This window comes from Pelophylax lessonae (assembly GCF_965119305.1).
Source record: "Pelophylax lessonae genome assembly, chromosome: 8".
In the NCBI taxonomy this organism is placed as follows: Eukaryota; Metazoa; Chordata; class Amphibia; order Anura; family Ranidae; genus Pelophylax; species Pelophylax lessonae.
In genome coordinates, this window is record NC_138775.1 from 41,652,014 (window position 1) to 41,676,043 (window position 24,030).

Sequence of the window (24,030 nt, forward strand, 5' to 3'; positions counted from 1 at the left end):
TCTGGAAGGAAACGCTAGCCTGTAAGCAGTGCCACCAAGACAAAATTCTCCCCTCCTTCCAGGAAAGGTACAAGTCGCAGTATGAAGTTCGAATGGTGTTTTTGGGGAGACAACTGCACAAGAAATGGAAAGCTGAGTTAAGCAGGCTGGTCTAGGTGGAGAAGCGGGTGGACGAGAGCTATAGAGCCTCTGCTGGTATGTAACCCAAGTGTGCCCATGGACAGCGGACAACAGCCCAATGGAAGGCTTTTGCTACGGCGGCCTGGGGCTGTTATTAGAGAGGCTGTCCAAGGACCCCGACTTTGGGAGCGATTTGGAGTGGCGGTTAGAAGAAATTGAGGATTACAGAGAAGAGATCCTGAACATCTTGGAAGTGTTCTGGGCACTGGAGGATTTGGAGTTTCTGGCCGCTCAGGAATGGGAGCTGGAGATCTTGGCTCCCCTTGCCTGGGAATATCCAGGAGTACCAGCTGATAGTCGAGAAATACTGACTGAAGAATCGACAATGTGGCACAGTAATAGTGTGCTTTACTCACCTGCACCCACGGTTTTGGATGCGGAGGTCTTATGGCGGATGCAGCAAGTGCTGACTCACCTTGACAAACCTGTTTCTGCACAGGACGAGCTTGGATGGAGGAATGCGTTAGTCCAGCCACTGGATAAAGGTATGGGAGAAGAGGAAGCCATCTTCATTCCCCAACCACAGATTTCATTGACTTTCCATCGGAGGATGATATGGATGATAAATCACCAGCCAAAATGTTGGCACTGGGCCCAAGTGCTACCAGTGCATGCCCTGGACTTTCAGCAATTCCAGAGGCTGGGGATTTTATAGACTGACTTTTTCTGCTGAGGAGGAACATCCCACTGACCCTACAGCAGAAGAGTGGGCATCCAGACATAGCGCTGCTGACTTCTGCCTGCAATAATTCTGTGTATTGAGGTGTAATGTGTATTTTGTTAAGTCTGTCTGTCCCATTGTTAATTGTTAATGAACTCACATATTTTTCTGTCCGGATGGCTAGATAATTAGTTCAGGTTATTTATATTTCTGTATACAATTTCATCTGCATATGATAATGTAATCAGACAACCCCGGATTTGTGTGTGGTAATCTGATCAGGAGGGTGATTTCAATGCTGCATATAAACTGTGTGACTGTTCATTAAAGGAGAAGGTTCCAGGAAAAGCGAAGTTGTCGACTAGCTTTGTATGGGGGCGGCTGGAATATTTGATATCTATGTTAAAGACTGAAGGAAGCCGTATACTGATGGAAGTCCGCAAACACGGTGTGGGTTGTGGTTCTGTTACAAGGGTCTTATTTTTAAAAAATAATAAACATGTCATACTTACCTGCACTGTGCAATGGTTTTGCACAGAACAGCCCCAATCCTCCTCTTCTTAGTCCTGTGTCGGCGCTCCTGGTCCAAGTGCCCACCATAGCAAGCCACTTGGTATGGGGGCACTTGTGCGTGTTCACTCTAAAGCCGGCTCTATATGCCTGTAATTAGGCACCGCAGGAGCCAATGGCTTCTTCCTTTACTTGCTTGGGTTTCCTGCCCCACTCCAAAGATATGCTGGTAGGTTAATTGGCTTTTCTCTAAATTGACCCTAGTATGTGTATACAAATTGCCTACACACATGCGTTTTCACTATCTGTATGTTGGCCCTAAGCCTAAGCAACATGGGAGTAAAGAAGAACAAAACCTGGTGACCTAGTTTGTCAAAACTTGCAAATTTTGTAGAACTGGTGACCTACTTTTGGTGTCATACTTTGGTTTTTAACAAATAGGTCATTAGGTTTTGTTCCTCAAAACTCCCTTATTGCTCAGGCTTAACGCCAACATACAGAATGTGGAAACGCATGCGTGTAGGCAAATTATATACACCTACTAAGGTCAATTTAGACAAAAGCCTTTCCCACAAAATTTTCTTTGTAAGTTTTTAGCAAAGTGGGTCACCAGGTTTTGTTCTTCAATACCCCCATATTGCTCAGGCTTAGGGCCAACATACAGAATGTGGAAACGCACACAATTTGAATATACATACTAAGGCCAATTTAGACAAAAAGCTACCAGCATATCTGTGGAGTGTGGGAGGAAACCCAAGCAAGCAAAGGAAGAATATGCCACCTCCATGCAGATGCAGAGTCTAGGCCAAGATTCAAACAAAAAACCCATTGCTGCAATAAGTGCTAAACACTAAGCCACTTTAATTAGTGGTTATATATGAGAAAGATATGTAGCGTCCTTCTAGTTAGGTGCTAGAGTGAGTGTATATAGTTTTTGGTTTCTCTGCTTAACAGGGAGACAGCCAGGCACATTTATGTGCTGACTGCTTAACACAGAGCTGTGATTGTTTAGCAGAGGCTGCTCAGTGTGCTGTGGTGCTGTTCATGCTGTCTGGATGTTTCACACTGATCCAATTGTTATGAAGTATATTGGACAGTGGGTGGAAACCTGGCAGATGAGAGCATTGATGTCTATACAGCCCTGGCCAATTAGAAAGGTATGTGCCCCAAAGCATGCTGGGTGACTGTATTTATGTCTGAAGAGCACATAGGCTCTAAGTTCAGTCCAGTACACCTCTACAGGGAGAGCTCCAGGTGGGAAGAGGACTGCTGCCTCTCCCCAGCAAAGGCTGCAATGCAGCCTCAGGTTGGAGACCCGAGGGCCTGAAACACTGACCTTGAAACCCAAGGTTCTCTTGCAAGCTGACTGAGGGAGGATGTCCACAGATCCTGTCTGGTATCATGGAGGAAGGTGACCTGTGGCAAGGGCCTTGTGAGTACAGCCCCCCATAAAGAGATCCTAGAGACTAAAAGCCCCCTCCTTGTGCTAGAAGTCAGCATACTGGGTGTAAGCTAATGGGGACACTGGCTAGTTTCTTGAAGAAGCAAGATCCACTAAATTTCTTCTACTACAAAGAGACTTGTTTAATTCTGTACAGCCTGCTGCATAGTGTTACTGACAGTATGCTATACAGTTCTATTGAAGAAGTGTCCTCGCTTGTGAATAGTTAATTTGGAGTATCCTACTAAATCCCATCTTCTATCCAAGTTCTCAGAATAAAATGCAAAAAAACACATCCCCAAGACTGCTTATTGGAGACAACAAGTTGAAGAGTGTATGCACCTTGCTGTAAAATACCCTATGACTGGCTGTTGATTAATACGTGAGAGACTCGGGCACAAAAATTCAAGCAGCTCCTGTGGGGGTAGCGCTACACATATATAACCAGAAAAAAATAAATCTTACTGCAATATAGTGGACCAGAACTTTAAAAGTGAAGGCTTGCTAAGTTATAGGGAACATCTAGATATGCTAATTGTGCCTAAGCAGTATCCTTTTGCCTTGAATAATAGCGGTACCTGTATTTTGGCATTTCTAAGCCTTGAGCCTCATAGATGTATATCTGCAGTGTAGGATCACCTAAGGCCATACTGCCTCTGACTGTTAATCTCATAAGATTTGGAGTAAGATTTTGTAATGTCACTACTATGCTGCTCATAGTTCTCCTTGCTGGAGAGCTGTACCTGAGAACCTGCAGTGCAAGGATCTCCCTGCTTCTGCTTCATTTATTACAGAAAGCCCTGCTTCTTTATTAAGATGGTCACCTCCATAAATAAGGCCCAATGAAGAACAAGCATTCAAACCGTTGATTGGTTTGAAGAAGGAGCAACTGGGCATGCTCCGAATTATATCACCACCAACTCTGACGCCACTTGCGGTTGCCTGCGTTCCATGCTGGCCCTGACAGCACGGCTCTCCTTCCTGGATAAGAGGCACAGTGTTTCCTACTGCTGGTCGGCTGGAATTTCCATCTGCAGCTGTATTTACTCCCAGGAGGCATCCCGCTGGATGTTATAGATTCATTGATATGCCTGTTTTTTACTTCCATATTGTAAGTGTTTTTAAACCTTCTTTGTAATAAGTGTTTTATTACTGCACTTAGAAGTGCCTTCTTCTCTGCTTTGTTTTTTCTACAATTTTAGATCAAGCTATGTGTAGACTGCTAGAAAAAAACAATGACCCAACTGTATGAGCAGGACATTGTTTTTTATGATGGTAGTCTGTACTAGGGATCAACCGATTATCGGCAAAGCCGATATATCGAGGGCCGATATGCACTTTGCCCGATATTTCGGAATCTGCCTTTTGATTTACCGATATTGCCGATATTTCGGGAAAGTGCATGTACCGGGGTGATGCCTGCAGCTAGAGGCATCACCCTGATACCGGTGTCCATAGCTGATGGTCGGCTGTCTTGTAATGACAACCGATGCGGCTGGGAAGCCGCTCGGCTGTCATTCCATGGAGCGGGAGGGGACGTCCCACCCCCCTCCCTCCGCCTTCCGCGGCTCGCCCGGGTCTCCTGTCCCACCGGGAGACCCAGGCATCCTACCTTCACCGCCGCACCACCGCCGTCTGACCGAGTCTCCATTTCTTTGAATTTGGTGCCACCGAGTACCCAGAAGTGAAACATTCAAAAGTGCAGAGGAGGGGTTTGGGGTCTTTTAGACCCCCAGATCCCTCCACCACAGTACCTGTAGACATTAATATTAAACAGTGGTAAACATTCTGTAAAGTCTGGTTCACCATCACCAACTGTACACTGGTTGTAAGGAAGGGACATTACATTTTTATGGTAAGAGTAGCCTTATGTATCTCCCACTTTTGCCCATCAGCTGCACAGTGAACACACCTACCACAAGTCTAAATTTAAACCTCAGCTGGAGTAGGGCATCTCAGTGGACACACCCATCATGTGTAAATTTTAACCTCAGCTGGTGTATGGGAACTCAATATAAAGACCATTTTCAGTAAAAAAGGCAGAAAAACTGCATTCTTTGGGAATAGAGGTATCCATTTACCAACTTCCATGCCAGGTTTAATTTTATGTGCTGGGAAATATGTGTCGCCTTTGTTTGGGTTATGTTCCCTTTAAAGGGGAGAACCGAAAAAGCAGTTGGAATACTCAGGGATTCTCACCTGTGCACAGTGAGGGGCTCCGGGATAATGCATTAAAAAGGGAAAATTGATTTTCAGGTTTCCCAGGATTGTTAGGCCTGATATGGGTCCCAGAATTGTAGTATATATCCTTATACCCTTGAGGCTTTGATGCTGATTGATTTCTCAGCTTTCTCTTTGTTACTTCCAGGGTTTTTCTGAAGAGCGTTTTAAGCTGTCAATGCAGTTTCTGGGATATCTCTTACTTTTTGGACATTTTGAGGATATTCATTGCTAATTTCAGCTTTGTTTGCCAGCTAATATTTTTTCTGAACCATTAATATATTATAAAATTGTATACTTTAGAGCAGGGGTAGGCAACCTTTTTAGAGATGGAGATCTACTTTGACAACATTGAAAACCTAGAAAAGTCTACTAAAACAAATGCTACCGTAAAAATATAAACTTAAAAAGTAAGCTTCAGTAAGAAACTCATGAAAGGAGAACATCTGTTACTGCCTGGCTATCTGTTCTGATTTCTGGCCAGTGCAAGTAGTACGTAGGGCAGCGTCCAGGGCTCAGTAGTAGCTAGAGCAGTGTACTGAGGTCAGTAGTTTGTAGGGCAGTATACAGACGTCAGTCATTTTTAGGACAGTGTATAGAGGGGGGGTCAAGAGAGCATGAAAATGGGGGGTCAGGAGAGTATGGTACTGGGAGATTCGGAGGGCACAGTAAAGGGAATTTAGGAGGGCATGGCACTGGTGGGATCAGGGGGGCAAGGTACTGGAGGGTCAGGAGGGCTGGGGTGTCAGGAGGGCATGGTGCTGGGGATCAGGAGGGTATGGTATTGGGGGAGTCAGAAGTGAATGGTACTGTGGTGTAAGGAGGGCATGGTCCTGGGACATCAGGAGGGCTGTGGAGTCAGGAGGGCTGAGTGTCAGGAGAGCATGGTACTGGAGGCTTTCCCAACCTGCAGCAGCACATTTGCCAGATGTACGGGCTGTCTCTGCATCCTAGGATTGCGTGAGTGTGCGCATGTGCCTCTCTGGAGCAAAGGCCGAGTCGGCAACAGTGGGGCGTTTTTGCGGTCTACCCATCACCTGTCTGCGGTCGATAGGTAGCTAGAGATTGACAGGTTGCTGACCCTCACTTTAGAGGGACTATGATATTGATGGACCTTTGCTGTGTTGATTTGGGATAATTTTGGACTTGGCTCACTCAGCTAAACTAATCCATTACCTAAATCCACTTCGATTTAGGTAAGAGAAAAACAAAATTATCTCTAAAGTTCACGTTGTTGTTTTTATAAATCTTTTTTTCTAAACATGTCATATCTATTACTTTTGTCTATATTAGCGCCCTTTGTGCTCCCCTGGCTACACACTGTGGGGACGATTGAGGATTTATGAACACATCTCATTATTTGGCTAAACAGTGTGGATGATGTTTTAAATTACATGTAAGTGCTAGGTAACACTATATTATGTCAAACTTATCATACTTGCAAACAAAGATATTGTTATAAATGTGTATATCTACATTTTAGATTGACCATCACTTCCCCCAATGAAGATTTGTTCAAAATCAAAAACGCGTTGTCATTTACAAAATTGTGGTGAATGAAACCGCTTATGTATTATTAATTGTGGGTGGTCTCTATGTAAATATATAGTTATTTTTCAGCTGATTGTTCTTATATTGCAACTGTGTTTTCATCATTAAAGTATTTGTATATGATCACCTTGTAAAACAACCCATTCAGTTTAAAATAGAAATGAATGGCAAAATATTTGTGTATAGAAAACAAAACATCATAAATACCCTTTTTTTTTATAAGTAATCACATTATATTGTAACTGTATTGTCTTCCCTTATATTGTAAAGCGCTGCGCAAACTGTCGGCACTATATAAATCTTGTATAATAATTCCCTCTGTTCCCCCTGTTCTCAACTGCATAAGAGCTGTCCTGATACACCCCCTTGCATAGCCATTCACTGAGCTTCCCAGTGAATGGCTGTACAAGGGGGTGTATCAGGACAAGTCTGATCATTTGAGGAGAGCAGGCTGCGCTCCCAGTATAGCTAGAGAACTGACCACACTGTGTTCTCCTGCTTAGTGTGGTCAATTTGTATTATGAAAGCAGAGAGACTGGCAGGAAAACCAGGGATACTTTTCCATATAAGTACAAGATACAGCAGGCGCACATCAGGAATATGAAATGTTGGGGTAACAAACACTTTAATGGTTAATAATGCATTTCTCTAATTTTTTAATATAATGTGAATTCTTTGGTGCCTATAATATCCCAACCTAAACCTTCTATTTTTGGGTCCCAGGCAAGAATTTAGAGACTTAGAGAGATCCTAGGTAGAAAAGAGCCTCCAATCCTAGCATTGGGTACTTTGGAACTGAAAGGGTTAACCTACCTGTGAGAGACGCCTGAAAAGATCAGAAAGTAGCCAGCAGGTGTCGATGAGGTGTTGTGTGGAGCAGGACACAGTTGGTAAAGGGCTATGGGCTTCGGGCTATTTGCAGTATCTGCTGAAATGCTGCTAGGCTCTTGTGAATTTTTCTGGATCCCTGAATCAGGCTCGGTTCACATTTATGCGATGCGGGAAGGCTGCGAATCCGCAGCCTGTTCCCGCATCGCACACGCACCCCCGGCAGTTCACACTGCCATATGTGATACGCTGGGGGTGTCAATGTAATCTTAACGACACCCCCAGTGTGATCGCATATCACAGTGCGATCGTGCAGTTCGCACAGGATCGGATCGCACAAGTGTGAACCGCTGTGCGATCCGATCCTGATGCGGCTTCCAAAAAGGGTCCTGTGCGTGTTTGCTGCGGCTGTGGTGCGAATTTAGCCATACAAAGTGTATGGCTAAACTCGCACCGCACAGCCGATCGCATGTAATGAAGGAGCAGTGCGCTCCGACATTACATGCGAACCCCGCACTCGCATAAGTGTGAACCGGGGCTCAGTCAGGAACTTTAAACCCTGTTGTGGGACATGTTTATGGGGGGGGGGGGGGGGGGGCGGTGAGCCAGAGTTTTTGTTTGTCTCAGAGTAATGACTATTATTGTTTATTTATTACCGAAGATAAGTGCTTTTGATTGCTATCTAGTTATCTGGATCCCCAATGGTGGGCGGCTGTGTTTTGCAAATAGCCCTGTTAAGCAGGGGATGCATTAACACACGCAAAGCAAAATGACTCCAAAGAGGAAAAACACCCACCTTTCTTACTTCTAGAAGTTACCGGAGACATCTGGCTTAGTCAATTAGAAAGAGGCAACCAAAAAGCACTCTGTGCTGAGATTTTATTTTGGATGCACCACCATGCTCTACATACTAATTGTAAAGTATGCAGCATGTGTTATGAATTTATATGCAAAATATATATATTTTTTTATAGATATTAAAAAAAAAATATATATATATATATATTTTTATATATATATATATATATATATACTATATTACCAGAAGTATTGGGACATCTGCCTTTACACGCACATGAACTTTAATGGCTTCCCAGTCTTAGTCCGTAGGGTTCAATATTGAGTTGGCCCACCCTTTGCAGCTATAACAGCTTCAACTCTTCTGTGAAGGCTGTCCACAAGGATTAAAAGTGTGTCTATGGGAATGTTTGACCATTCTTCCAAGTGCATTTGGTCCTATCAGGTTGATTTCAGGACTCCGACTTTGTGCAGGCCAGTCAAGTTCCTCCATCCCAAACTCACTCATCCATGTCTTTATGGACCTTTCTTTGTGCACTGGTGCTTAGTCATGTTGGAACAGGAAAGGCCATCTCCAAACTGTTCCCACAAAGCTGGGAGCATAAAATTCTACAAAATATCTTAGTATGCTGATGACTTAAGAGTTCCCTTCGCTGGAACTAAGGGACCAAGCCCAACCCCTGAAAAACATCCCCACACCATAGTCCCCCCTCCACCAAATTATTTCGGCCAGTGCACATAGCAAGGACCAAAAATACCTTGATGAGTGAGTTTGGGGTGGAGGAACTTAACTGGCCTGCACAGAGCCCTGACCTCAACCCGATAGAACACCTTTGGTGTTACTTAGAGCGGAGACTGCGAGCCAGGCATTCTCATCCAACATCAGTGCCTGACCTCACAAATGTGCTTCTGGAATAATGATCAAACATTTCCCGTGGACACAATACAAAACTGGTAGACAGTGCTCAATAGTCTGGATATGCTCGGGATGGATGAGAAATATTGAGGGAAGCTAAGCTATGATAAAAACAGTTTAGTTTAATATTCTCATGATTAAAACCTAAATTAAAAGCCAACGATACCACTGTGATGTCCTGGGAGTTGATGGGCTACTAGAATCCAATCTGACCACCAGGGATGCATGGAGGGGTGCCAGTCACCCTCCCTGAGAGAGATGAATACTTGCCGACCAAGAGAATGAACCGGGACATGCTGGTGCACCCAGGTGATGCCATGTTGGAGACGTCACATTACAGCAAGGATTCCAGTCATGTTCTAGACATTTTAAAACAATATTCTTGGGAGGACACCTACATGTGGGCATCCCTGGAAGCTTCCTCCTTGTATACATCCATTACAGCTTTACAGTATTTTTTGACCAGGGATAGTGACATGATTTCAGGACAAGCTAACTTTTTGGCGGACAGCACAGAGTTTTGCCTAAAACACAATTATTTTACTTTTTGGATCAATTTTATTTAAAACTGGAGGGCACAGCCATGGGGGCTAATTTTTCCCAGGTGTATGCAAATTTAACCATGGGCTACTGGAAGGAGGGACATATCTGGACCAACAATCCCTTTGCTAAACACATAGTGTTTTATGGCAGATACATCAATGACATTTTGCTCATCTGGGATGGTTTGTCCTTTACCCACATGCTGGAATCCAAGGAGTTGTTTTTTATGGACTTGGTGTTGTCTCATGATCACTACATCATTATTACCAATAATCACATTAAACCCACGAGTGGGAATTCGTATCTCCACTTTTCAAGCTGCCATCACCAAGCATGGAAAAATAATATTCCCAGTGGACAGTTCAATAGGCTAAGAAGGAATTGTTCCAAAGTGGAAGATTACATCACCCAAGGAGCAATTAAGTCTAAAAAAAAGTTGAAGAAAAGGGATACCCTTCAGGGCTAATAGAAGAGGCCTTTAATATGCATCGGAACTCTTTAATAAGGAAAGAAAAAACTATGACAACAGAGAATGTCACAAATACTCCAATGTTTACCACCCCCTACAATGATAAGCATAGGTCTATTTCTAAAATCATTCAGAAACACCACAAGATTCTACAGTTAGATCAGTGATTATCCTCAGTTTTACCACCAGCTCCTCAGGTTACTTTCAGGAAAGTACGAAAGAAAATAAATAATTTAGCTCCCTGCAAATTACAGGCCCCTGAGAAGAGACCTATATTAGACATTAGATCCTATTTTGACAATAGGACAAGTATCTTTCAATGCAAGAAAAGAGGATGCTTGACTTGTCAGTTTATAACACATGGGAGTTCTAACATTATAGATAAAAAAGGGAGGGTTTTTCAGATAAAACAATTTATTACTTGTTCATCTTAATTTTGTCATTTATGTTCTGAGGTGCCCGTGCAACCTACTATACGTAGGACGCACAATGCACATAATGTGTAAACCAGTTGGGGAACACAGCAGATTGTTTCTAAAAGGTTGTGATGAACACAGCGTCCATCGCCACTTCAACCAGTTGCATAATAAGAACATCAGCTACCTCAAGGTGATGGTCATTGAGACCATTCCAAAAGGCTCACTCGCCGACAATGAAAGGTTCTCTGTCCAATGTAGGAGAGAGATCTTTTAGATATATATGTTCGGATCATTATCACCAAATTGCCTTAATGAAGACTTAGAAATACATAGTATAGTTTAACTGATATAAAACATTTTTTATCTGGGTTCTTAATAAATCTCCTTTTTTCATTGCCATCTTCATTATTGTCATTATATCATTATTTTTTATGTTATTTTTTACATGTTAAAAATTACATTTTTTTTTTTTAACATAAATTGAAATTATCATTCAGAATGCAACCAATAGGAGGTCCTTTTGAGTATATACTCTAATATTATTCAAATCATTTTGTGATACAAGATGTCTTATAGAATGTATTTTGCAATCTTTTTGCTTTATTTGCCCTTCTTTGTTATCATCATTCTTTTGTTTTTTTTTATATTCCTTATAGTTTTTTCCTCTTTTTGTGTGTGTGTGTAATATATATATATATATATATATATATATATATATATATATATATTACACACACACACACACACACACACACACACACAAAAAGATATATATATATATATATAGTTTTTTCCTCTTTCAATTATTATGAAGTAATAGTTATAGTATATCCAACTCTTGTATTAACATGCTCAGATATTACCATTAACTAGTAATGTGGCTTTTTAACCTAATGATAGTCATTATTGTAAGAGCATTGATGGGTTAATAATAGATTCTGAGTCCACTGTTAGCTCTGCCCACTCTCCACCCCTAATACTATACACACTGGCCATATGTACGTCTGGTTACTGGTCCTCCCGTGACTTCAGTAAAACGCATGCGTGCAAAACGCGTCATCGTGGTAACAGACTGGCCTGCGTTCCACTTAAGGTGTCCATCCTGACTCCACTCCTCCCTCAGCCATCCCCAACGTGACGTCATTTGGCTCGTCTTCCTGGTCGGCAGGTATTCATCTCTCCCAGCCAGAGTGACTGGTGCCCCTCCATGCATCCCTGGTGGTTGCAATGGATTCTATCAGCCCATAAATGGCCAGGACATCACAGTGGTGTCGAACATAAATGTATGTTTTAATCATGTGAATAATAAACTAAACTATTTTTATCATAGCTTGGTTTCCCTCAATGTGGCTCATCCATCCTGAACATATCCAGACTATAAAACGCTGTCTACCTATTTTGTATTGACTCTTTGCTGCATCTTCCAAATGGGAGTTGACAGCTGCACTAGTTCTGGCTTATTATACACCCTCTTTTTCCTCTTTGCCCATATTAGCAACTTGATTCACAGCTCTTAGCGCTTGGGACATATTGTCTTGTTTTAAACCTTGTGGGCAGCCTTCCCAGAAGAGTTGAAGCTGTTATAGCTACAAAGGGTGGGCCAATTCAATATTGAATTCTACGGACCAGTGCCGGGACAAGGTCATCCAGCGCCCAGGGCAAGGATGCCAAACTGCGCCCCCCCCCCCCTCCCTGCAATAAACCACTGCACCCAGGGCAACCGACCCTCCTGCCCTACCCTTTCCCCCGGCCCTGCTACGGACTGGGATGCCATTAAAGTTCATGTGCATGTGAAGGCAGGCGTCCCAATACTTTTGATAATATAGTGTATATATAATATAGCGCATTACTATAGTACACTTTAAAAAAAAAAAAAAAGGGAAAGTAAAATAATCCACAAACCATACTTTCTCTTTACGTCCCTGAATTAATGACTATCCTTAATATTAAAAATATCAATACTAATTGTAGAATTTTCTAAATTCATATTATATTCGTGCTGACAGGTCCTCTTTAATTGCCTTCTATGCGGAGACACAACAAATGGAACATAATGCATTCAGGCAACTGTATCGCTAATTATGATTCACCATTATCTGTAATACCCAAAAGGAGAGCAGAAAACAGATGTGTACTGTACCCGACTTCATGACACAGAGCTTCCTATTAAAAGGAGCAGTGGGGGATGTTGATAATCAACAGTCTCTAAGCAGACACATAGCTCCCTCTCTTCATCACTGTCTAATTAAATTTCACTCAAGCTGAACTACAAATCCATCCCGTTTTAACTCTAGTCATTAGAGTCAGCGTTCGGTGCGGAACATTCACATTTCTACAATCGGCTGTAACCCAACCTTACGGGATATTTAAGATTGTTGGAAATGGAAGTACAATTTGTATGTGCTTGGCATAATATGAGCAGCTATGGACCAGACTGTACTTACGGCGGGTCATTTATCAAGCAAATTAGTAGCAACATTTAGACACAAATTAGGTTGCTTCTCATTTTGCAAAGTATATGCAACTGTTTTATTTTGTGTATTTTTGACCCTTATGCCTGTATTCCTGGGCAGCAAGCAGAGACAGATTTGAAAAGATCTGAGACAGACGTAGCACAGTAGATGAGACAGATTTAACCCAAAACAGATGCACAGAAAAGAAGTGGTCAGGGGGAGGTTTTATCGTGTTGTAGTGCTACTTACGGGCACCAGAGGGAGGAATTTATGAATCATCAAGGTACAATCTTAAAGCCATCTCAAGTTTTGGAGTTTAAATGGTTTGTTTGGACCAAGCTGGTGTAAATGAACGACAGTATATCCTGCAATATTGGATGTGCCCACTGTGTGCACCGTATAAACCAGGGTTCCGTGGAACCCTAGGGTTCCTCCTGAGGTTGCTAGGGGTTCCTTGAGTAATAGGCAACTTCTGCCTCTCAGATAAGTTCCCAATGACACCATTGTTCCTTTTAGCTATCTGTAAGGGGGTAATTCTTCCCAATGATGACAAGAGTAAGGAGCATTCTTCCCACTGACTGTCACACTAGTGTATCATGAGTTGTAGATTTTCAATTTTTAGCAGGGGTTCCCCGAAACCAGAAATTTTTTTCAAGGGTTCCTCTGTATTGAAAAGGTTGAGAAAGGCTGATATAAACCGTATGTAACCTCAGCTATTTACACTGTACAGTGCTGTGTTCTGACAGCGGGACAGGAACTTCCTGCTCCATCCCCATAGCAAAATTGAGTCGGGCTGATCGCTGTTTAACCAGCCATAGGAAGCTTTGTATTCTATGAAGAATACAAAGCTTCCGTTAATTGGCTGAGGTGGAGAGGTGGGCAGATGAGCAAAATCGAGTCAGCTGAGCGCTGTTCAGCCAGTCACAGGGAACTTTGTATTCTATGAATGATTACAAAGCTTCCTTTGATTGGCTGAGGTGGAGAGGCGGGCAGATGACGTCACAATCTTTGGTAGCTTTGGGGTTGATTTACTAAAGGCAAATAGACTGTGTTTGCAAAGTGCAGTTGCACTCTGAATTTGCAGTTGCTCCAGAGCTTAGTAAATGAGCAGAAGTTATGCCTAGCTCCAAAGACGCCCAAAAAATGCCCAAAAAAACACCTGCAACAACACACCTGGGCGTTTTTGTTGCAGGCGTTTTTTTGGGCGTCTTTGGAGGCAGGCATAACATTCTGCTCATTTACTAAGCTCTGGAGCAACTGCAAATTCAGAGTGCAACTGCACTTTGCAAACACGGTCAGGACTATACATGAAACAAAAATGATATTGGGGGGCAGCACCAACCAGAGAATTGTGCGTTTTTAGGGTGTGCCCCCCAATATCATTTTTGTTTCATGTATAGTCCTGACCAGACTTTTGGGCGGAGCACCCCACTCTCCCACACCAAAACCTCATCAGCATGGTCCACCTGTAAGTAGTTCCAGGAGGTGTCCCTTCATTGCAGTTTGAGCAGAGGAGTCTACAGCCTGCAAACTTTTCCCATGACAGGAGTGAGTATTGCCCTTTGGTTTTGAGAAGTGGGATTACCTTCTCTATGGATAGTGTAGGACCCACTGAAAATGGGGTACTTTGACGCAGTGGTGGGCTTAAGCACAGTATGGCCATATGGTGGGACCAAATCCCCATATTTAATACATAAGAGCAGGTGTTTTTAAATAGCCTTGCAAACTTTGAAAACCATTTCTTTCTGTGTATGTGTGCGCTATTATATTGTTCAATTTGAAACACAAGGTGTTCTGATATGCAAATAACAACCTTAGAAAGCAAAGTAGAAGGCTGGCCTGTCCATCCCACACCTATTGCATAACTTAAAGTGAAACTAAAGACAAAACTTTTTTTTAGGCTCCATGTACACGGGACGTTGTTAAAAGTCCCTTTGAATGCTGGAATTTTTAGGACGTTTGAAACGTCCGTTCGGTCGCGTTTGTACCCGCGTTTAGCGGGCGTTTAGCGGCGTTTGCGGGCGTTTGCGTTTAGAAGCGTTCCTAGAGGTCAAAAAAATTATTCCCCTTTAAAATGGAAAAACGCGAACGCTAAACGCGGGTCATCGCGTTCGGACGTGTTTAGACGCGTTCGGATGCGTTTGTGCGTTTGAAATGCCGGGAAACACACGTTCGAACGCAAATAATTGCGTTCTAAAAAAAGTCCCTGAACGCAACTGCCTGCAAATGACTGTAAACGACCTGGTGTACATGGACAGATAAGATAAAATGTAGATGGGTTCAGGGGCTTCTGAAAAAAACGCCCAACTGCTCCTAAACGACCATTTCCAGCGTCCCGTGTACATGGAGCCTTAGTGTTGGATAGAGTGGAGAGGGATTAGAACACCTGTCAGTTATTATTGCTGTCTATGCCCCCATTGAGAACATTCACCCTCTCTATTTGTCCTATTTACCATTACCATTGAAAGTGAAAGTAAAAGAAATTACCCAAATTTTGGGTTTTCCCCAGAAAAGTAATAACGGGGAAATCTTCCAATGTGGACACTAGTTCTGGTGACCTGGGGGTCCCCAAGGAACTCGCTTAATTTTCAAGGATTTCCTATCACTTCCTGTTTGGCTGTGGGACAGGAAGTAAAGAGAAAGCTCCACAATGCGACACAGATGGAGAAAAAAAAATCTGACAGGGGTTACAACCCTGCCTTATTCTATCAAAAATTAAAAAAGTTTAGACTGCAGTTCTACTTTAAAGTGTAAATAAACCCATCAATTCACCTGTTTCCCAAAATAGTCAATTCAAGGCCTACAATCAATGATAACTCTCATAGTTGTTTGTGCTCTCAAATGGGTTGTCAAGCTATCAAATGGACAGTATCATTACTGATCACATGTGCAGCACCATAGCACCTGCGGATCAAACAGAGGCTAATGGGCCATACACTATAAGATTTTCTGAAGACTTTTTCCTTTAGACTTACCAAAACCATATAATATGAGGTCAAACCTAAACACTTTCAATTTGTATGCAATCTGGCAGGCCCTTGCACTACATAGAAAAGGTAAATCTGAAGGAAATCTAACCACAAAAGTTGGATAGTGTGTATCCCGCTTAAGAAGACAGCTTCTAGGCTGTAAACCATAGGTGAGTTCAGTTCCACTTTAGCCCTAAATGTAAAAACTTGTGAGCAGGTACCTGTACGTCCCTTCAGCAGGGGGAGCAAATCAGCGGGTCTGGTGGACGCGATGTCCGCTGGGCACCCGCAATCGCTCCCCAGGCAGACAGAATAATAGCACGGCAGACCGCTGTTCTGTCAGTTATGGACTCTGTGTTTATCCAGCAAGTCCATCCCCCACACAGTTAGAAAGCATTCCCTAGAGACACATTTACCCCTTCGATTGCCCCTGGTGACAACCCCTTCCCTGCCAGTGTCATTATTAGTGCCGGTTCACACTAATACGACTTGTCAGGCGACTTGGTCAGCCTGGCAAGTCGTGCACCGTCGCGGTCATTGAGTAGTACAGGACCGGTTCTAATAGGAGCGACACAAGTCACTCCAACTTAGAAAAAGGGTCCTGTACTACTTCGGGGCGACCTGAAGGCCACTTGCATTGACATTCATTTTATGAAGTCTGTGCAAGTCGCGCCGAAGTCGCGCTGCATGCGACTGCACAGGTCGCCCCCTAAGTCGGAGCGACCTAGTGTGAACCGGCACTTACAGTAACAGTGAATATTTTTAGTACTGATTACTGTAGTAATGTCACTGGTCCCCCCAAAAGTGTCAGTTAGGTGTCCGATCTGTCTGCCGCAATGTCGCAGTCCCCCTAAAAATCACTGATCGCCGCCCTTACTAGTAAAAATAAATAAATAAATAAAAATGACATAAATCTTTCCCCTAGTTTGTAGATGCAATAACTTTTGTGCAAACCAATCAATAAACACTTATTGGGATTTTTTTTTTGCCAAAAATATGTAGCAGAATACAAACTGGCCTAAAATAATGAAAACATTTGATCTTTAATTTTTTATTATTGGGAATGTTATATAGCAGAAAGTAAAAAACATTGTTTTTTTTTTCAGAATTGTCGCTCTGTTTATGTTTATAGCGCAAAAAAATAAAAATCGCACAGGTGATGAAATACCACCAAAAAAAGTTATATTTGTGGGAAAAAAAGGACATATATTTTATTTGGGTACAGCGTCGCACGTCCGCGCACTTGTCAGTTAAAATAACGCAGTGCCGTATCTCAAAAAATGGCCTGGTCATTAAGGGGGTAAAACCTTCCGGTCCAGAAGTGGTTAATAAGCCTCAAAAACAAAGCTTTACATATAATCTACCCCGGCCACTTTATTTTTCCAGTGCAGTAAAAGAGACTAATGAACTATTTGTAATTGTACACAACACAATATAACATTTTAGCTTGTTAATAAATTCCCTTAGACTCGTCCCGGAGCGCTTATTATAGCCGCGCTTCGGTGCAGCAGGAAAAGACACAAGGGGGAGATTACTGCGGGAGCTTAGGGCCGGGGGTGTAGGACTTGTTGTCAGATACTTGTAGCCATTTCTACAGACGAGTGTGTAAACATTTTTCATTCCAGTTTACTGAATGCTGACAGTTAGTGCTCCCTATTACTTACACTGTCATGACATTGGAAATCAAAAAGATTGATTTCAGCGTTCCACTATTTACCTCCGCTCGCAGACGCGGTACACTTTACAACCAGGGAAGTGTTATGAAGCAAGACAAGTGTGAGGGATGGCGAGGAACACAAACTTTGTAGTGGCTACAACTGTCATACTGGAGGATATTTCTTAATGCAGTGTGGTGTCTCTTATAGCCGCAGACTGAAAAGGACTGTTTATACATAGCTGGTGGCAAAGCGGCGTTGTTGGCTATGTAGCACTACCCCCCCCCCCGTAGGGGCTGCAGGTGACAGGGTCCCCCACTGCTGCACAGCCAGGCACATAGCATTTTCAGCATTCATCCAAACACAGTGAACAGTCCTTGAGCTTTGTTTTTGTTGTTTGGTAATAAACAGCACATACTCAGACTGGTCTGAGGTGGCAAGCGGGGTGCCCCAAGGCTCAGTCCTGGGACCAACCTTGTTCAATGTATTCATAAACAGCATTGAGGATGGGATCAGTAGTAGTAGACACAAAATTGGGCAGGGCAATAACTGCACAGCATGAAGCTGATATCCTACAGGATGACCTGGACAAAATAACGGAGTGGGCAACGACATGGCAAATGAGGTTGAACGTAGAGAAGTGTAAGGTTTTGCACTTGGGGACTAGAAACATAAAAGCATAATACACATTAGGAGGGGAACCCTTGGGGGAATCAAAAATGGAGAAAGATCTGGGAGTCTTGGTAGATGATAGACTAGGCAATAGCATGCAATGTCAAGCGGCAGCTGCCAAAGCCAGCAGAATATTAGCATGCATAAAGAAAGGGATGTATTCCAGAGATAAGACTATAATCCTTCCACTTTATAAAACTCTGGTCCGACCGCATCTGGAGTATTCTGTCCAGTTCTGGTCGCCAGTCCTCAGGAGGGATGTGTTGGAGCTGGAGAGAGTCTAGAGAAGGGCAACAAAACGAAATAGGGGATTGGAGGACCTTAATTATGAAGAGCGTCTGCAATCGCTTGATTTATTCTCCCTGGAGAAGAGACGCCTGAGGGGGGACATGATAGCAATTTATAAATATCTCAATGGGGATCTCAGCTTGGAAAAAAAGCTGTTCAGTCGAAGGGATTGCATGAGGACTCGAGGGTATACAATGCGATTAGAGGAGAAGTGTTTTAACCTCAGGCAACGTGGGGGGTTCTTTACTGTTAGGGCTACAAGATTGTGGAATTCTCTACCACAATAGGTGGTTTCAGTGGGAAGTATGGTGGCTTTCAGAAGACTCTTAGACGTACATCTCAAGCATCAGAACATTCAGGGCTATGTGAGATAATTACGGCCACATACACCTACACAGGTTGAACTGGATGGACTATTGTCTTTATTCAACCTCACCTACTATGTAACTATGTATTGGGGGGATAATACTTTGGATGGGGGTAGGAATTATGCGATGCCCAACCTGAAAGTGACAAAACTAGGGACAACTTCCTCCCTATTTACAGCTCCACTTGATCCTTCTGCACAACTTCACTTGATTCTTTTGTACAAGCTTCTTAAAGCTTTTTTTCTTGAGCTGCCCTTAGGGCTCATGCACATGACACTGCATCTCAAAGAAGCTCGAAGAAGCGGCTCCTACAGGCTTTTGAGCTTTTTTTGAGCTCTCATTTTTTCTGCCCAGGAAACTCCCCTCCATGTTAGCCAATGTGTCCATGTACACTATGGCTCTTTCAGGAGTTTACAGGCAGACAAAAATCCCGCTTCTTTGAGATGCAGTGTACATGAGCCCTAAGTGCCCAAAAGAGCACGAAAAAGCGTGAAAAAGACAAAAAAGCTCAAAGAAGCTTGAAAACGTACAAAAAAAAAAAAAAAGAGCTTTGGGGGAGGATTTGTGAAAAAAAAAAAAAAAAAAACACATGCTCAAAGAAGTACAATAAAAACGTGCAAAATAGCACAAAAAAACACAAGATTCTTCAAGGTTTTAGGCAGAAAAATAAAAGGTCAAATGCCTGTAAAAGCAGCTTTTTTTTTGGAGCTGCCGTGTACATGAGGCCTAAGTAAGTAGCACAATGTGGTGTGAACTTCAGCCTAGAGTACCTCCACTCCCTTGTAGACACTGGTCCCAGCTTTACCACTGCAGGAAATGCTAGCCCACCTGGCTGCCTCTTTACCAGCCCACCTGGCTGCTTCTCTTCACCAGTTTACACGACTGACACTTTACCAGTCTTCCCTACTGACACCCCCCACCAGTCTAACTGACTGACACTCTTCACCAGCCTACCCAAATTACATTCCTTACCAGTCTACCAGACTGAATATCTGGAGATCTCCCAGGGCAAGGTTGATTAATACTTTGGCACCCCTTTGTCTTCAAGAGAGTCCTGATACACGTGGCAGTCTCTGCACTGTGCTGTAGTACTCACACTGTCCTCTGCTTGCTCCCGCTGCCTCTCAGGAAAGCCTCCTTCCAACTTCTCCACTGGTAGGATACTTTCAAGCCAGCACCTGAGCCCGAGGCAGAGCACCCCCCCCCCCGACTAGGAGGTTTGCCTGAAGGGCAACCGACAGTCTCCTCGGCACTGCATCTCCATGTTCCACCCGACTCCCTGCTCAGCATGACTCATCCATATTTAAGGGCTCACTTAGTCCCTTGTCCGGCCCACTTCCTGGGGATTGGCAAAGGGGCCCCTAAATTTGCAGAAAAACCCCTCTTAACCTCCACCCCCCCAACTTCCAGAACATTCTCCAACATTCTAGAACCAGGGGGAATCACAGAGAATAGTCTATATAAGTCATGCTGCCCTAAACTCTAATAACCCTGACCAAATTCAAGATTTACAGGCTTAAACATGAGTGGGTTTATCGTTTGCCTACTCTCACACTAGTAGCACACTAGAATGTGCTACACCTATAGGAGCCATATGTCATCTTTCATTGTCTCAGAGAATGAAATGTAAAACCTGTTTGCTCGCTATGTGTAATCACGCCACTTTTGCTATAGTTTTAAAGTGTCATTAACCACTTTAATACCAGGCACTTTCACCCCCTTCCTGCCCAGGCCAGTTTTCAGCTTTCAGCACTGTCACACTTTGAATGACAGTCATGCAACACTGTACCCATATGAAATGTTTATTATTTTTTTCCCAAAAATAGAGCTTTCTTTTGGTGGTATTTTATCACCACTGGATTTGTCTTTTTTTTTTTTGCTAAACAAATAAAAAAAATTGGAAAATGTTGAAAAAAAAAAAGTTTTCCTTGTTACACAATTTTGAAAATAAGTAAGTATTCTCCTTCACTGATGGGCACTCATGAGGCTGCACTGAAGGGCACTGATGGGCACTAACGGGGAGGCACTAATATGCAGCACTGATGAGCACTGATAGGTGGCTCTGATATGCAGCACTGATGGGCACTGATTGGCAGCACTGATATGCAGCACTGATGGGCACGAATAGGCAGCAATGATAGGCACTGATAGCTGGCAATGTTGGGCACTCATGGGTGGCACTGGTGGGCACTGTTTTGCTATATCTGAGCCCCAGCCCGAGGCAGGACAACCCCCCCAGCCCAGAGTATGGGGTCACCTCAGGGGCCACCGACAGCCTCCTCAACACTGCATCTCCATCTTCCACCCGACTGCCTCCGCTTGCATGGCCCATGTCTATTTATGAGGTGAACTCCTGCCAGCTCACTACTTAGGATAGGCTGAGACCTCATATAAGTAATCAAGGCAGATCCTCCTAGCCCCACCCTGTAGTTCAAGAAGAATCTCCAACCTTCTAGACCAGGGGGAGGCACCAGAGAGCTGCCAGGATGAGTCATCCAGCCCTGACCTCTAATAAACCCTGACCCAATTAAGACTCACCAACCTAGTGAGTAAGTCAGAGTACGGTTTTCCTGCATTCACTTAGCGATGAGCCAGAACCGCAGGGGCGACACGTGAGGTGCACGGTGGGCCGATGAGAGACAGCAATAATACAGTTCATCGGTTTACTCACGGTTAGCAGAAAGCCTCCCTGGGCTGGTCGCACAGTGAAGAGGAAGACAGCACGAAATCCTCCGGGGCACGCTCTGTGATAGGGAAACGCCAGCCAAGATGGTGGTTGAGGTGCCCGTGATGACAGGGGTGTTTAGAGTGCTTGTGGCGGCTGGGTCCCTTGATGGTATTTGTCGTGACGCCAGTACCGTTAATGGTGGTACAACCAGTTGTAATAGCAATAGTGAAGAATGAGGTAGACAGTGGTAGGATACAACTCACAACTTTTACTGTGACTGGTTTTGATTGCAGCATAAACATCCAGTTAGAATACAGTCTCTGGGTAAATAGAGGAATTCTGCTGATCCACTGTTAATAGGCTTTAGTAATTCTGGACTCAGGTTGTGGTTCAGTATAATGCTTACTTGTTTGTGGTCCCTTTTGAATCCAGTGATATTGGTGAGGTTGCCAGTGGCTAAGAAATCCTTCACCTTTATTCTCAAAGGTCTTTGCTGCCGTTTGGTGGCTTTTAGCCTTTGATTTGAGCAGTTCCAATTTGTCCCTCTCTGGACTGACCTTCTCTAACCTCTACATGGTGCTTCTCTCTGCACACTGACTTCCTGAACTGAACAACTGACCACAGATAAACCTGAGCTGGGATTGATATCCCACAGTGGTGCTATCCCCATCTTGTGGTGGGAAGTATGAAGCACACTTGACCAGCCTATGAACAGGGATACCACAGGTATAGCAATGCACATGCAATACAGCAATGACAAAGAAGTAATACATTTGCAGTTCCCACGTGTCATGAGTGGGACGCTGCAACTTCTAGCACACACTCAGGGCCGCTCATAAGGCAGTACAACTGGTGCTGTTGTACTGGGCCCAGACCTTATCAGTTAAACAGGGGAGCCCAGGGCAACGTTGTTGTTCATTTCCTCATAAATGAATAAGTGGATTTTACAAGAACACACCCCTGTTGCTACTTGTTTACCAGGGTTAAATTACATTTCCCTGGGCCCCATCAGGTCAATAAAGGGGCCCAGGAAGTTGTACTTTTTATAAATTTTTGGGGCGTATTGGGGTGGGGTGATAAAGTCAGTGTCACAGTTTTACTGCACCCAAGGGGGGGGGGGGTGGTGTTAAGGTGGGTTTGATTTCTAACAGCAGCCCTGCACACACTAGAGAGTGCTGCACATTCAAAGCGGTGAACTAGGTTGGTTGGTTTTCAGCGCAGCACAGGAAATTAGGAGCTTGCAGGATTTTTGGCAGGATCAACAGTTATTAGTTTGCACAGACAAATATATCAAAGCACTTTCAAGGACATATTTGACAGATGAAATGGGAGCATATAAGAGACATTCGTTGATAGGATTTACATACACTTGCCTCATTAGAAATGGAGAGATGGGCCACCAAGTCCATTGTGATTTTAAAGCAATTCCTACAGTCATAAAGAGACAAAATTATTAAAGTGTTAAACGTCACCTGTTATAAAATTAAAAGCTTTTTTCAGGTCCACTTTTTTTTTCCTTTCCATTGTATTGTTATATGGTATTGTTACCGAGAACTCATCCCAGGTCTTTAGCCCACAAAAGAGCACACGCAGGCAAGTGCACGCGCGGATTACATTTGCTTGCAAGCAACATAACAGAATCCTTTTATTATTGTCTTCTGCAATCAAGGGGTGACTAAATGGTTGCAGGTGGTGATGAAAATAAAAACCATCAATCATTATTTATTAGGCATGAAAAAGATACACAATAATGTAATTGAATCCCAGAGCAGACAATTATTTCTATATATTGATAATACAATGTGAAAACTGTCAGGAGCTCTAATATGATGTTTTCTTTCATCGTTGTACCACTACAAGTCATACAAATAATGAAATGTAATAAAAATGTAATCATTTGCATATGCCAAAGCTGTGCAAAAAAAAAAAAAAAAAAGCACCTTTTTTAAACTTTCTTTTTCATCTTTGAATGCAATTTGGTGTTTATGTGTAATTTAGAATCCTTTTATGCCTACATTAAAAATGAACACTCATAAAGAGAAATATGAAAGTTTCAGTGCCATCTTGTCAATTGGCTTTAATGTTTGAGAAAATATATAATAATCCAGGAACATGACACGGGAAGCTAAATCATGCTAAAGGAGAACTCCAGGTTTGAGTAGGAAGTAAAAAAATACATTACTGACTTTCCAAAAAATTATTTACTAATCTGTATTTTTGGTTTCTCATGTTTTTCTGTAACTGCTACCCAAAAAAACACATGTTAGCGTTCTGAGCAATGACTGTTGATAAATTTTCCTTCTTTTCAGAACTTAAAGTGGTATTAAACCCAAAAGTAAACATTTATTATATTGCAGCTCATCAATCGTGTGATGTGATGGCTGCTTTAGTTTTCTTTTTAAGCTTTCTTTCCTTTATTTT